We start from the raw sequence: 13,093 nt of genomic DNA, 5'->3' as shown, positions 1-13,093 counted from the left end.
AAGCGACAGTAAATCCAGACCTTTTTGGGGTCCCTGATACTCAAGCCGGTGAATGCTGAGGCTGCTTGAACTAAAAGCTGCCTCGGTGCCTACTACTGGACTAAACAGCAAATAGTTCAGCTGGGTAATTGTGAAATATGATGCAATCACCTGCAGATGCCATTCTAAGGCAGAAGACAACTACAGCTAGAACCATATTTTTCTCTAAGTTTTCCCTCTGTCCTCAGAACAAGGCATTCAGTTAATACTTATAGATATCAGATAATATAATACTTCAAAAACACTTGTTAGTTAAAATTGCCTTCCAAATTCACTTTAAATTTCATATCCTTCATAGACCAGATCCTTGGTAATAACAGCTAAGCCTCCTTCCACTCTAACCACTACAAAAATATTTTAATTATTGTTTTAATGTCTATTAGATAAACTTCTAAACACCATCTGAACCTGTTCCTGCACAAAACTGGAACTGAAGAAAAGAAATTTAGGCCAAAATCCAAGTTCGTGTACTCTTTATAGCAGCAATTGGTCAGAGGCTTCACAATAGAGTGAAACTGACAGAAAAGGAGTAGCATCACCTACTGAATGTTTAAGGTATTGTCTTTTTTTATTTTTAATCAGGAAATTTCTTTAAAATTTCTGGTGTACAAAATTTAAGATGACTTTTGTGATAAACACTGATACCCACGAACTGTCTAAGAGACCAATCTTTCCAAGTGTTTAGCGTGATGAGAAACCTGCATGCACCAACTCCAGAAATTCACAGGCTGGTGACAAAGAAAGACACAGAACAACTTCAATGCAGAAAAGGCATTCATAGGAAAAGACTGAGGAAGGGGTTGCTCCCCTGCCTGGATAAGGGTCTGGGAAATCTTTGTGGATGTGACATTTGATCCAGTTTTAACAGATGAGCATCCGAGGCATCCAGAATAGCAGAGGCAAAGGCCAGAGCTGGTTACACCTGGAGTACGGGGGCTTTGGGGCAGAAAGGGCTGAAAAAGAGGTAAGATTCATTGTACTATAAACTTTCTAGATGCCATCATTCTCTCCCAAAACACAGAATGAACTACTACTTACTTAAATTCACAAGCTAAATAGACTTATTTTCTGAGAAGCTCTCTAAAAAATAAACAGTGTAGGTCCTGGCCAGGTAGCTCACTTGGTTAGAGGATCTTCCCTATATGCCAACGTTGTGATTCAATCCCTCGTCAAGGCACATCCAAGAGTCAACCAATGAATGCATAGGTAGGTGAAACAATGAATCGATGCCAATCTCTCTCTAAGTCAATAAATAATAAAATCAATAAATAAAAAATAAATGAATCAATCAATAAATGAAATAAACAGTGTATACATTCAGAAGTGTACCAAGTTTTTTTTAAGTACCCTTATGAACAGGAACACTAACCACTTTCCATACTTAACATTTTTAGTACTCTAAAGTCTGAAACTTTTCATTGAGTTTAAGGACAAGATAACCACAATCTCTAAGAAAGGACTATTTTGAAATTTCTTATTTCACCCAAATTCATGCTCACATGGTGAGATTACAGAGCACTTGAGTGGGAAAGAAAAGGAAATAATTCATTTTTAAGTGAATTTGATTTCCATAGTACTATTTCCATAGTACTTCCATATTTTGAGTACTTTTTCAAAGACCAGAAAATAGTTAAAAAGACTATTATAGTGATGCTCTATGAAGAATATGATACTTAGGATACATGACAGCTGCTACAACAAATGTTTTTTTTTTTAAATAATACCATAGGATATGTTTATTCATTTTAGAGAGAGAGGAAGGGAGAAGAAGAGAGAAACATCGAGGTATGAGAGAAACATCAGCCCTGGCTGGTATGGCTCAGTGGATTGAGTGCCAGCCTTTGAACCAAAGGGTTGCTGGTTCACTTCCCAATCAGGGCACATGCCTAGGCTGTAGGCCAGGGCCCCAGTAGCGGGTACACAAGAGGCAACCAAACATTGATGTTTCTGTCCCTCTCTTTCTCTCTCCCTTCTCCCTCTAAAAATAAATAAATAAAATCTTTTTTTTTAAAGAGAGAGAAACATCAATTGGTTGCCTCCTGTATGCACCCCGACTGGGAATCAAACCTGCAACCTTTTGGTGTACAGGCTGACATTCCAACTACTGAGCAACCCAGCCAGGGCAACAAATGTCTTCTTTTAAAAAAGGTTTTATTTATTTATTTTTAGATAGGGGAAGGGAGGGAGAAAAAGAGGGAGAGAAACATCAATGTATGCCTCTCACACACCCCGTACTGGGAAGCTGGCCCACAACCCAGACACGTGCCCTACATTGGGAATTGGACTGGTGATCCTTTGGTTCCCAAGCCAGAACTCAGTCCACTGAACCATACCAGCCAGGGCTTCATTTTTTAAGTCACAACATTTTTACACTAGATTAGGAGTTATGGGAGACAGATCAGCACCTATCTGTTCAATGGGTGTTGTGTATGCTGAAAAGTTGTCTGAAATACATCTGTCTAGAGATGGGACACTTTGTCAAAGTGTGTTTGCTTTGTTCTAAGTGTCGCTTCTTTTTTTTTTTAAGATTTTTATCCATTTCTAGAGAGAGAGAGAATGGGAGGGAGAAAAAAAGGGAGAGAAATATCAATTGGTTGCTTCTCACATGCCCACAACTGGGGACCTGGCCAAAACCCTGGCACGTACCCTGACTGGGAATCAAATCAGTAACCTCTTGGTTCACAGGCTGGCACTCAACCCACTGAGAAACACTGCCCAGGGCTGCCATTTCTAAACACAATTCTGAACCACTTTGTGTCTATGCTATGTGGAGTTCAAGCTCCATCTGCAGTCAGTCTCTCTGTGACCTTGATGTCCCACTATTTGAGTTCTGAGCACAAATGTTTCCCTAAAGGACTAAATATAAACAGCTCAGAAGTATGATCATGAACTACAAATGTATCTCCCATTCTGTCTTCATCTGCATGTGTCACGAGGTGTCAAGGAATATCTCTTTTGTGTCTATACATGACTTACAAAAAAATGCCTACCTAGGTCTTTAAAAAGTTACTAAGGGAAAAGGGAACAATGTTTTCTATGAATTCAAGATTTAAAAGAGAAAAATAATCTGAAAACTACAAGAAAAAGAAAAGGCTATAAGACAGTTTTAAATCTAGAGATCAACATATTCAAACCTGCTTAGCAAAGAAATGGTGTTAGTCACATCATTGGTCTGCTAATAAACATCCTTGATTTAGACATGAAGAAAAACATATTTTAAAAACTTGGTATCCAATTCACACCCCACTCCCCAGTTATTAAATGGCAGATCTTCCAACTTGACATGGGGAGGAGGGAAAATATTCTTCCCAAAAGTTTTTCTAATAAGATGGGTACTCTCCTTCCTTCCCTGGTGCCCGGCATTTCACTATAGAAAAAATACAGGTGACAGGTCTACCCAGCTTTCTCCTTCCAGCTTGATAACAAACACCAGACCCTCTTTGCTGACCTAGTCAGTCCTACATTTTACCAACTCATAGTTTGGGAAAAATAAGATCTTTCTTTCAAATTCAGGTCAAAAGTCAACCTTCAATAATGATACTCGGGGTTAAATATAAAGCTTGAAGCTTTGTAAATATAAAGTGTAAACCTTGAAAATGCCTTGCAAGTTAAAATACTGTTGCCCTAGCCAGTGTAACTCGGTTGGGCATCACCCTGCAAACGGAAAGGTTGCCAGTTCAATTCCCCATCAAGGCACATGCCTGGGTTGTGGGTTCCCAGTTGGGGTGCATGCAAGAGGCAATGACTGATATTTCTTTCTCATACCAATGTTTCTCTCCCACTCTTTCTCCCTCCCTTCCCCTCTTTCCAAAATAAAAGAAAAAAAATTTAAACTGTTATGCTGTGTTAAGAATGTTAGACTACCTTAGCCCTGGCTGGTGTGGCTCAGTGGATTAAGTGCCAACCTGTGAACCAAAGGGACAATGGTTCAATTCCCAGTCATGGCACAAGTCTGGGTTTCAGCCTGGGTCCCCAGTGAGGGGCGCACAAAAAGCAACCACACACTGATGTTTCTCTACCGCTCTCCCTTCCTTCCCTTCTCTCTAAAAATTTTTTTAAAATAAAATATTTTTTTTAAATTTTAGACTACCTTAAATGATGACAATTCTCAAAGGAAAAAAAATTTAGAAGCAGCCCCCAAATCTGCTCTCTTGAAGCTCCTTAAGAGGTTAAACTCCATGTAGACTGCATACCATTACAAAGGAGTCTAAATGGTCTGATTCCACCAGCCATCCTTGGTTTCTGATTGAAAATGCTTATTGAGAGCTCAATTTAAATATGATTTTAATTTTAGTTTAATCTTGAATCTTACTATGACACATTTTATAAGAATTCCTCCCTTTGAAGGTAACGCTGGGCTTTACTTGTTATAGGTACCCAGTTCAAACTCTGTCTTTAAGATAAGCATAACCTCCTCAGGTCAAGGGAACTCACCAGGCTGTTTTTCACTGCCAGGTCCTTGCCCATGCCTATGCTGTACCTGTTCCCAAAACCTACTAACAAGTAGTTCTCTCCATCACCCCCCTTCCTTTACCAACCTTCCAAATCTCCCCCTCCTTGTCTCAATCCAACTGCATGGAACACTTTGCTGCACTTGCCAATTAATGTACCTGTCTATTCCTAGTAACCTATAAGCTCCTATGTCCAGCCAGGTGTCTGACCCTTAGTCAAAGGTGAGGCTTTTGCTAGTACCTACAGCAGTCACATTTGAGCCTTTTTCCTAGTTACCCTGTTATGCTTCAGAAGGCACTGCAAGTCCTTGGAGCAAATATACCCCGTGTGAGGCTACATTAAACTGAGAAACTCACTGAGAAAAATCAGCCAACCCAGGAACCTCTAGATCATGGCCCTTGGTGACGCACAGCAGCCTGTGGCCTCAATGTAGACTGGTTTGCTTTTGAGCAGTATTAAATGCTATAGATAGCTGACCAAACTTGGGTGCCAACCTCAAGAGGAATAGTCAGTCTTGATACAATTCTATAACAACTCCCTTACAAAGTACCTACAATAATCTGATTGTTTGCTTTGTGCTTACCATCCCTACCCCACAAATGAGACTGAGGCCCAAAGAGCTTAGGCCACTTGCAATTAGGCCACTTTCCTGAGGTCAAAAAGCCAGCAAGTGGTGAAATCTGGATAGAGACCTAAGGCTTTCTGGCTCTAAAGCTTCCATTGTACACAGGGCTTCCCATAGTACTTTTTTTTACAAAGCAATGAAGACAAATAATAGTAAACCATTCTTCCAGAGCACACTCTTGCAGAAGGACCTTTCTGCTCTCTACTTCCTTAAGTTCTATACACATCTCCAGAGAATCCCTCTAGAGGCAAGCTTGTACAGGAAGCACTGTGATAATGCAACAGCAAATCATCCTGTTGGCCACCCTGCCAGAGTTCTGACTTTGTGAGTACATGAACTGAGCCCCAGAACTGCCAAGTGCTCCCAACTCTGACAAATCAGGTTACCAAATAAAAAGTGGTGCTTTCTATGCTCAAAGCAAGGCCCAAGAACTCAGCCTGGAGTGATGAGGAACAGGAAGTGAGGAGGGAACAAGAATCCACTTCCCAAGGACAGCAGAGCCCAGAGGTGGGAACCTGGTCACATGCACAGTTGTATTACTTATTCACGCCCACTTCTGGCTTGGGCCTGTCTCTTTACCTCCAGAGTCAGTACTTGGGTGGAAGGAAAAAAGACAGATTAACCAGAAACTCTCCTCTCTCCTGGAGCCTGTGGCCCAAATGAGTATCCATCCCTCTCTGGCTCCCTCACCAATACACTTTTGTAAGGAAAGCACTCGTCTGTCATATAACTTACCTATGTGAACTAACATCAAACCTGTCCACAACATACAAAACTCGCAACAATGCTTCCTCAAACCCCATGTAAGAGGGAACCCTAGGACAGAGGGAACTTCATTCACCATGAACCTACCAATACACAACAAAGCAATCTATTTGAAGTCTCACTTTTCATATGCCATAAATAATAGCCAAGTACTCCCCTTGTCTGAATTTTTTTTTTTAAGATTTCAAACAAGGCAGGAAGGGCTTTTAGAGTTATTTATCTCTGCATAATATGCACTGCCATAAAGAAATGCCACAGGATTCCAAATACACACTGCCACCAACTTTAAGAAAAGCAAAGCTGAAAATGCTCCTGGCCATGACTATCCCAGACTCTCTCTCTAGTTACTCCAAAATTACAGCCACAGCCCTGACTGGTGTGGCTCAGTGGGTTGGGTACCATCCCCCAAACCAAAAGGCTGCCAGTTTGATTTCCAGTCAGAGATGGGCTGGGGACCTGCAAGAGGCAACTAATTGATGTTTCTCACTCACATCAATGTTTCCTTCCCTCTGTTTCTTCTTCCCTCTCCTCTCTAAAAATAAATAATTAAAATCTTTTTTAAAAGAACTACAGCCACAGTCAACCTGGATCAACTAGTGCCAATAGCCAACAATCAACTGGGAAAATGCCATAAGTTCTACCTCTTTTTTTTAAAGATTTTATTTATTTATTTTTAGAGAGGGAAGGGAGGAAGTAAGAAAGAGAGAAACATCAATGTGCAGTTGCTGGGGGCCATGGCCTGCAACCCAGGCATGTGCCCTGACTGGGAATCGAACCTGGGGTGCTTTGGTTCACAGCCCGTGCTCAATCCACTGAGCTACACCCGCCAGGGCTCTACCTCTTTATAGAGGGAAGAAACAGAAGCAAGGAGCCCAGTGAGGAAAGGCGAAGTGACACCCAGTGAGGTGTCACTTCTAAACCTCCAAGAAACTCTACCCAAGACTCCCCAAGTCCAAGGATATTCCCAAAGAAGCCCTACGATATTCTTCCATTCATTCATTTGCTTGTCTGTGACTATGATGTAAGCTCCTTGAGGGCCTAATGCATCATCTGTCTTCCTCACTGCTAGACCCCAGGCACCCAGGGTTGTATGCCCAGCACATGGTAGGCACAGAACCATTGATGAATTATTTGCTGGCATTAGGAAATTGCATGAGCCAAAAGGTTTAACTCTTTCTATTTTTCAATCCAATTTAAGTTTCACAAAAATAAATAAATTAATTAAAAAACCCAACTTATGGCCACACAGGAAAACCTATGGTAAATAAAGCCCTTACTTGAGAGCTCAAACATCCCTTATAGGCAGTTTGGAGGAATACATTTGTATTAAACAAAGGAGGCTGGGCTACACAGAGGATAAAGCCAACTTAATACCAGAAATTAAAAATAACACCATCCTGCCCTGACTGGTGTGGCTCGGTTGGTTGGGCATCATCCTGCAAATCAAAAGGTCACAGGTTCAGTTCCCTGAATAGGGCACATACCCTGGTTGCAGGTTCAGTCCCCAGATGGAGCACATGTGAGAGGCAACCAATCAATGTTTCTCTCTCTCCCTTCCCCTCCCCTCTCTCTAAAAATAAATAAATCTTTTTTAAAAAGTAAAATAAAAGTAACACCATCTAGCTCTGACCAGAGAGCTCATCTGCTTGGATTGTTGTCCCAATGTACCAAAGTTGTGGGTTTGATCCCTGGTCAGGGTACATAAAAGGCCAATGAATATATAAATAAGCAGAACAACAAATTGATGTTTGTTTCTCTCTCTAAGTCAATAAATAAATTTTTTTAAATAAACATTCATTTGGATAGCTCAATACAGTAGTTATTTCCCAATTCCAAAAGAGGTCAGCTTCTTTCTTATCATCAAGATCCCACGGGGATTTAATGCCCCCTGTGCTGTCTCCAACAGGAAGGAAACCCTGACTTCCCTAGCTATTTCAGTTACATAAATCAACAGTTTATTGTCCAGAGAAACCAGGCAGTGTTGGGACCCACATGCCTTTTAGGGCTGCCCACCAACGGATAACCATGTTACATTACATCTAATAAATGTACCTAGATCAATATCATTTCTAATTATCCAAGGGGTTTTATTGCTGTAAAGATCTTTCAATTTTAAAAAAAGTTTAAAAAACTTCCTGTTAGATAAAAGAGATTTGGCGGTGGCGCCACTATCCACCAGAATTAAGTCTGTGATACACAAGAGACACAGCATAATTTCAAATGGGATACTGATCCTTTTAAAGTTGTTCACCTTATTTTCTATATATTAAAAGTAATAAACTTTGCCCCTTTCTCATATAATGGAATAACTATCCTTAAAAGCATTAAGAGAGCCCTGGTTGGTGTAGCTCAGTGGATTGAGCATGGGCTGTGAACCAAAGAGTGGCCAGTTTGATTCCCAGTCAAGGTAACATGCCTGGGTTGCAGGCCAGGTCCTCAGTAGGCGGTGCATGAGAAGCAACCACACATTGATAGTTCTCCCCCTCTTTCTCCTTCCCTTCCCCTCTCTCTAAAAATAAATAAATAAAAATCTTTAAAAAAAAGAATTAAGATAAATTTAAGATTGGTAGATATTTCTTGGCCTCAATGGTAACAGTAAAGTCATTTTGTGTGTGTGTGTGTGTGTGTGTGTGTGTGTGAGAGAGAGAGAGAGAGAGAGACATGAAGGGAGGGAGTGGGGACAAAAACTCTTCTTCAAACTTAGGAGCAGGCCAGTGGGAGCCTTACTCAAATTTTCATCCATTATTTCCCCCTGGGTTTTAGCTACCAGGGGTAAGTGCCATCTGTGGAAAGGGCTGGGCCCAACAGCCATGATTTTAGGGCTTTCACTAACTGCTAAGAAAGAATCCTCTCAAAAAAGAAGCTATCCTGCCCACCCTAGTTCTCACCCCCACCCCCAGAAGCAGAGTTAGCATTTCCACAGCTCTCTCTATCCTGGGAGCTCAAGGTGAATTTTGATCTCCTCATGGGCACTAAGCCACACACTGGCCCTCTCAATGTACTATTATTGTGTCGTGTCAAATGCTTTCCCAGTCTTTTGTCCCCAAATCTGATCCATTACCCTAAAAGAACAGTTCTTATTTCAAGATTCTAATGTATAAGAGACTACTCACCAGGTAACTACTACCCATCACTCAACCAACCAGTCCCAAAATATGGACATGATCCTATAGGTTTATGGTTCTCTTACTATTTCCTCCCCACAATTCTTCTCAGTTCATTATAATTTTCTATCTTGCCTACAGTCTAATTACAGTAATACATCTCCCTACTTGCCTTTAACTCACAAATTACCCCATTTTACAGAGGGAGAAGGCAAGGCCAAGGCAAACACAAATGTCTCCCATACAGCAAATCCACCCCACATCTGTAACCTGAACACGAAATTCCTATGACACTCAGGAGGCCAGTGGGTTTTACAAGAAATATAACAACTTTCTTTCTCTTCGGACATATTTAGCCTTGGCAGATTGTCAAGTACTTCCTGGCCTGAAAGTGTAGGACAGAATCCTAATCTCCTGAGCACAACAACCAACCTTTATTGCACACCAACCATGTGCTAGGCACTGTGCTGTCTGCCACCCACCCGTTATCTCAGATTCATTCATTTATACCATTCATATGTCTAGGAAGCACTTCCCATCTGTAGGCATCTTTACACACTTTCACAGAGATGTGACCCCTTGAATATTTGGTAACACGCCAATTTTATGCCATAACTTGTCCAAGGCCACACAACTAGGGAGGAGAGACCCAGATCTCAATCAGTTCCTTCTAACTTCAAAGCTCCCCCTTCCCTTTCTAACATCCTACCTTGCTGGTCCTGTGGGTTTCATTTAAAATAATAAATATGTGCCAGCACTTTTCTGCCCTGCCTCAGGACACCCCAAGCCCTGAACTTCCCATTATCTTTCCTCTCCCCTTCAGGGCAGTGCCTACAGCTGACCAGGAAGAGGCAGTATAAGAGCAACCAGGTCTGCAGCAGTTTCTTGCCTGGACTTGACTACCTCAGGAGCAGAGGGCCCAGGAAACTCTCCAAGCACTTCTCTACAGAAGAAAATAGCTCGAGTTGAAACTTGTGTCCACATGGTCCACCGACAGATTTAGAACTCAAATTATAGCCTCAGCAGGAGTCTTCACAAAGGACTCAAATTAAGCAAGACCCAGATAGAAACGAACAGGAGAGAAACAGGCTTAAGTCAAACTGTAAAGTGACCTGCAGTTCTAGCAGAGTCAGAGGAAGAACTCATTGAAATACTAAACCAAACAGGAGTTCAGCCTATATTTCAAAACTCCACTTCAGGAACGTTCTCTCTATGTTTTTAGTCTGAAACTTGTGCATGGACACAAAGTGGTTACAAGTTACTCAAGTTTCAAACTGAGTTCATTCCTGTCCTTTGGACCATCTCTCAATGCCAGCATTCATCTACTTGGGCTCCAGAGAGCTCTGTGTTTGGCAAAGCAGATAAAATTAGCTCCTGGAGTGAACTTGGAATCTAGGGTGGTCATTAAAAAAGGTACCCATAAGATTTATAAAAGCCATGTAAAAACTTCTTTTGGCCAAGTTGAAGTCACCTAAAAGTTAGAGAAATGAAGTCAAAACCCCTGTCCCTTGCCTCCCTTCCTTCTTTCCACCCTTCCCGGATCTAAGGTGACCCATTTCCTGCTTCTTGCCTTGCCTTTCAAACCAGAGTGGCCCACAAACTGAGAAGCCTCTAGTAATCAAGGGGTAAATCAGAGGGCCTAGGGAGAAAAAAATGCAACGGAAAGATATGAAGGAGTATTTTTCTTCCCCCCCACACCCTTTTTTCGGGGTAGTGGGGTAGTGGTGAGTTACACTATGCAGAGGGAGGACTAAGGCATGGGACAGGAAGTGGATCAGTCCCACAGCTTGACAGTGTGATAATGGGTGAACAATGTTCCAGCCCTGTCCCTCCTGCCTCTGTATTGGCCTGACAACACAGTTGGGGCCCCAAGGCTCAGAAACAGAGTAACCAAGGTGGTCATCTGACAACAGCTCCTGCTCCCCCAAATCTAGCAAGTTTTAAAGAACAAGAGAAAACAGTATTTTGTTTTTGTTTGGGGGGGGGTTGGGGTTTTTTTCCCCTTGTTTCCCAATATCCCTTCTAGCCACAAAATCTCTCAGGTCCCTGGAAGCTGAGGTAAAAGTTGAAAAGAAGACCCCCTAATCTGGCAAGAAAGAAGACTGAAGGGAAGGCACATTTTTCCTTCCAGAATTAAGGGAAGTAGGTGCCACAAACAGAAACAAAGGAATCTTGAAGTTCCAAGGAGAAACGAGGGAAATTTTTCTCTCCAAGAAAACCAAGAGGGGAAAGGTAAATCAAAAATCAAATAATAAAAAAAATTAAAAAGATAATCAGGAGGAAGACCTCAGGAAAGGGGACATTTCCTCAAGCAAGAGGAAGAGAACCCCCTCAAAATGCAAGGGAACCCCTCAGAGAAGTGGTGAAATCCACCATGTCTCCCATCAGCAGAGGGGATAGCTTAGAAAAGTGCAGGCATACTTCAGAGATGTGAGGAGCCTGTAGGAGTGAGACATCTCATATTAGGGGGAGAACCTCTGAAGAAGATACAGACTCCTCCAAACATTGCAGCATCCACAGATTAGTGGGGAACCCAAAAGAAATGAAAAAATATTTTGGAAAAGTGAGCAATTTTTTTCTCAAAAAACTAAGGGTCCAGTTAAATGTATGGGCACTTCAGAGTAATTGGGACCTCTCAGGTGAGTGGAGGCAATCATCAAAAAGCAGGGGATCCCAACAAAAGTGGGACAGCTCAGAAAAGTAGGAAGCACCTCCAAGAAGGATTCTGACAGAAGCAGGAAGACCTCTGATTAATTGAGAGAAACTCGGTAGAAGGGGGAGGTCACCCAAACAAGCGGGTACAGAAAAGTAGGAAGGACATCTCAGAAAAGTAGGGAAAAAGGGAACCTATGAAAAGTGGGAAACACCTTAGAAAAGCAAGAACGAAAAAGGAACACATCAGGAAAGTGGGACAACAGCTCAAAGAAGCTGGAATCTCCTCAGAGAATGTGGTAGGAGGATCCCTGGAGAAGCGGGGAGGTCTCAAAGACGTGGAGGTCCCCCAGAGAAGTGAGGGGGAGGGTCCCCTAGAAGCAGGAGTGTCTCCTGAGAGAAGCCGGATTCCTCCGGGAAGCGGAGGATCCCTAAGGTGACAAGGGGTCCCAGAAAAGTAGGGGTGGCCCTCAGAGAGACGAGGTCCCTCAGAAAAGTGAAGGGTCCATCAGAAAAGGGAGCTGCCAGAGAGGCGGCAGACCACAGTGGGGTCTCTCACTGAGGTGGGGTTCCTCAGAAGAAAAGGGGTTCCTCAGAGAAGCGGGGATTCCCTTCAGAGGTGGGGGCCTCACTCACAGAAGCGGGTCCCCGCACACAAGGGGGTCCACACACTGGAGGCGGTCACCTCGGAGAAGCGGAAGCCCCAGAAAAGCCCGGGGCACCGGAAGCCGAGGACCCGCCACCAGCGGCTCTGGCCCCTCACTCACCGAAGTTGCTCAACGCCTTCGTGGGCAGCTGCTGGGTCCCGGACGGCCTCGGACGGCGGGGTCGGGTCCGGTCCGCTCAGATCCCGCGGCGGCAGTTCCTTCAGGTGGCGCCCGCGGTGGCGGTGGCGACAGGACGACGGACGGCGGACCGACAGACAGTGCGGGCGGCGCGAGGCGCGCTCGGGCGACGGGGGTGCGCGTGCGCGCGCCGGGGCGCTGACCTCGGGCGGGAGGAGCCGCTGCGCCGCACTCAGAGCCGCGGCTCGGTCTCGCCGCTCAGTCTCACACTGAAATTGCCCGCTTCCCAGCCCGGCTTCCCCGGTTGCTAGGCAGATTTCGCCTCACACACTTCCGGGTTGAGGCGCGTCCTGCCGAGTGGCGGCGCCCCAGGCCAATGAGGTCCGGGCGGGGCCTCTGGGATGCACGCCCCACAGTGGGCGTGCCTATCATAATGACGGACAGCGCTCCGTGGCCAATGAGCGCTCCGGCCGGCTCGCCTCGGGATTGCGCCGGGGGCCTGGGAGGGTCCGAGAAGGTGAAACAGAATGACTGACAGTTGGCCTGCCAATGGTAGAGTGGAGCGGGTCTCAGGGCCAGTCAGGATCGTGAGGGGGCGGGTCCTAGGTTTAGGGGCGGGAACACCGCGAAGGGCGGGCCTGGGAGACGCGTCAATCTTTGGCCGGCACGCT

General features: G+C 44.1%; 1 protein-coding gene across 1 annotated transcript in view; it reads right to left on the bottom strand.

Moving 5' to 3' along the window:
* GATAD2A (GATA zinc finger domain containing 2A) overlaps positions 1 to 12,742 on the bottom strand; it is a 105,310-nt gene extending 92,568 nt beyond the window's left edge. Inside the window, exon 1 of the mRNA XM_045853201.1 lies at positions 12,405 to 12,742. The gene's annotated coding sequence lies outside the window, so the exon portion shown is untranslated. The remainder of the gene's footprint in view (positions 1 to 12,404) is intronic.
* Positions 12,743 to 13,093: the final 351 nt, after the last annotated feature.

Source organism: Phyllostomus hastatus, unplaced genomic scaffold (assembly GCF_019186645.2).
Source record: "Phyllostomus hastatus isolate PE091 unplaced genomic scaffold, TTU_PhHast_1.1 phas_contig_98, whole genome shotgun sequence".
NCBI classification, from domain to species: Eukaryota; Metazoa; Chordata; class Mammalia; order Chiroptera; family Phyllostomidae; genus Phyllostomus; species Phyllostomus hastatus.
The sequence above is the reverse complement of the archived record's forward strand: the minus strand, read 5'-3'. Positions and strand labels throughout refer to the sequence as shown.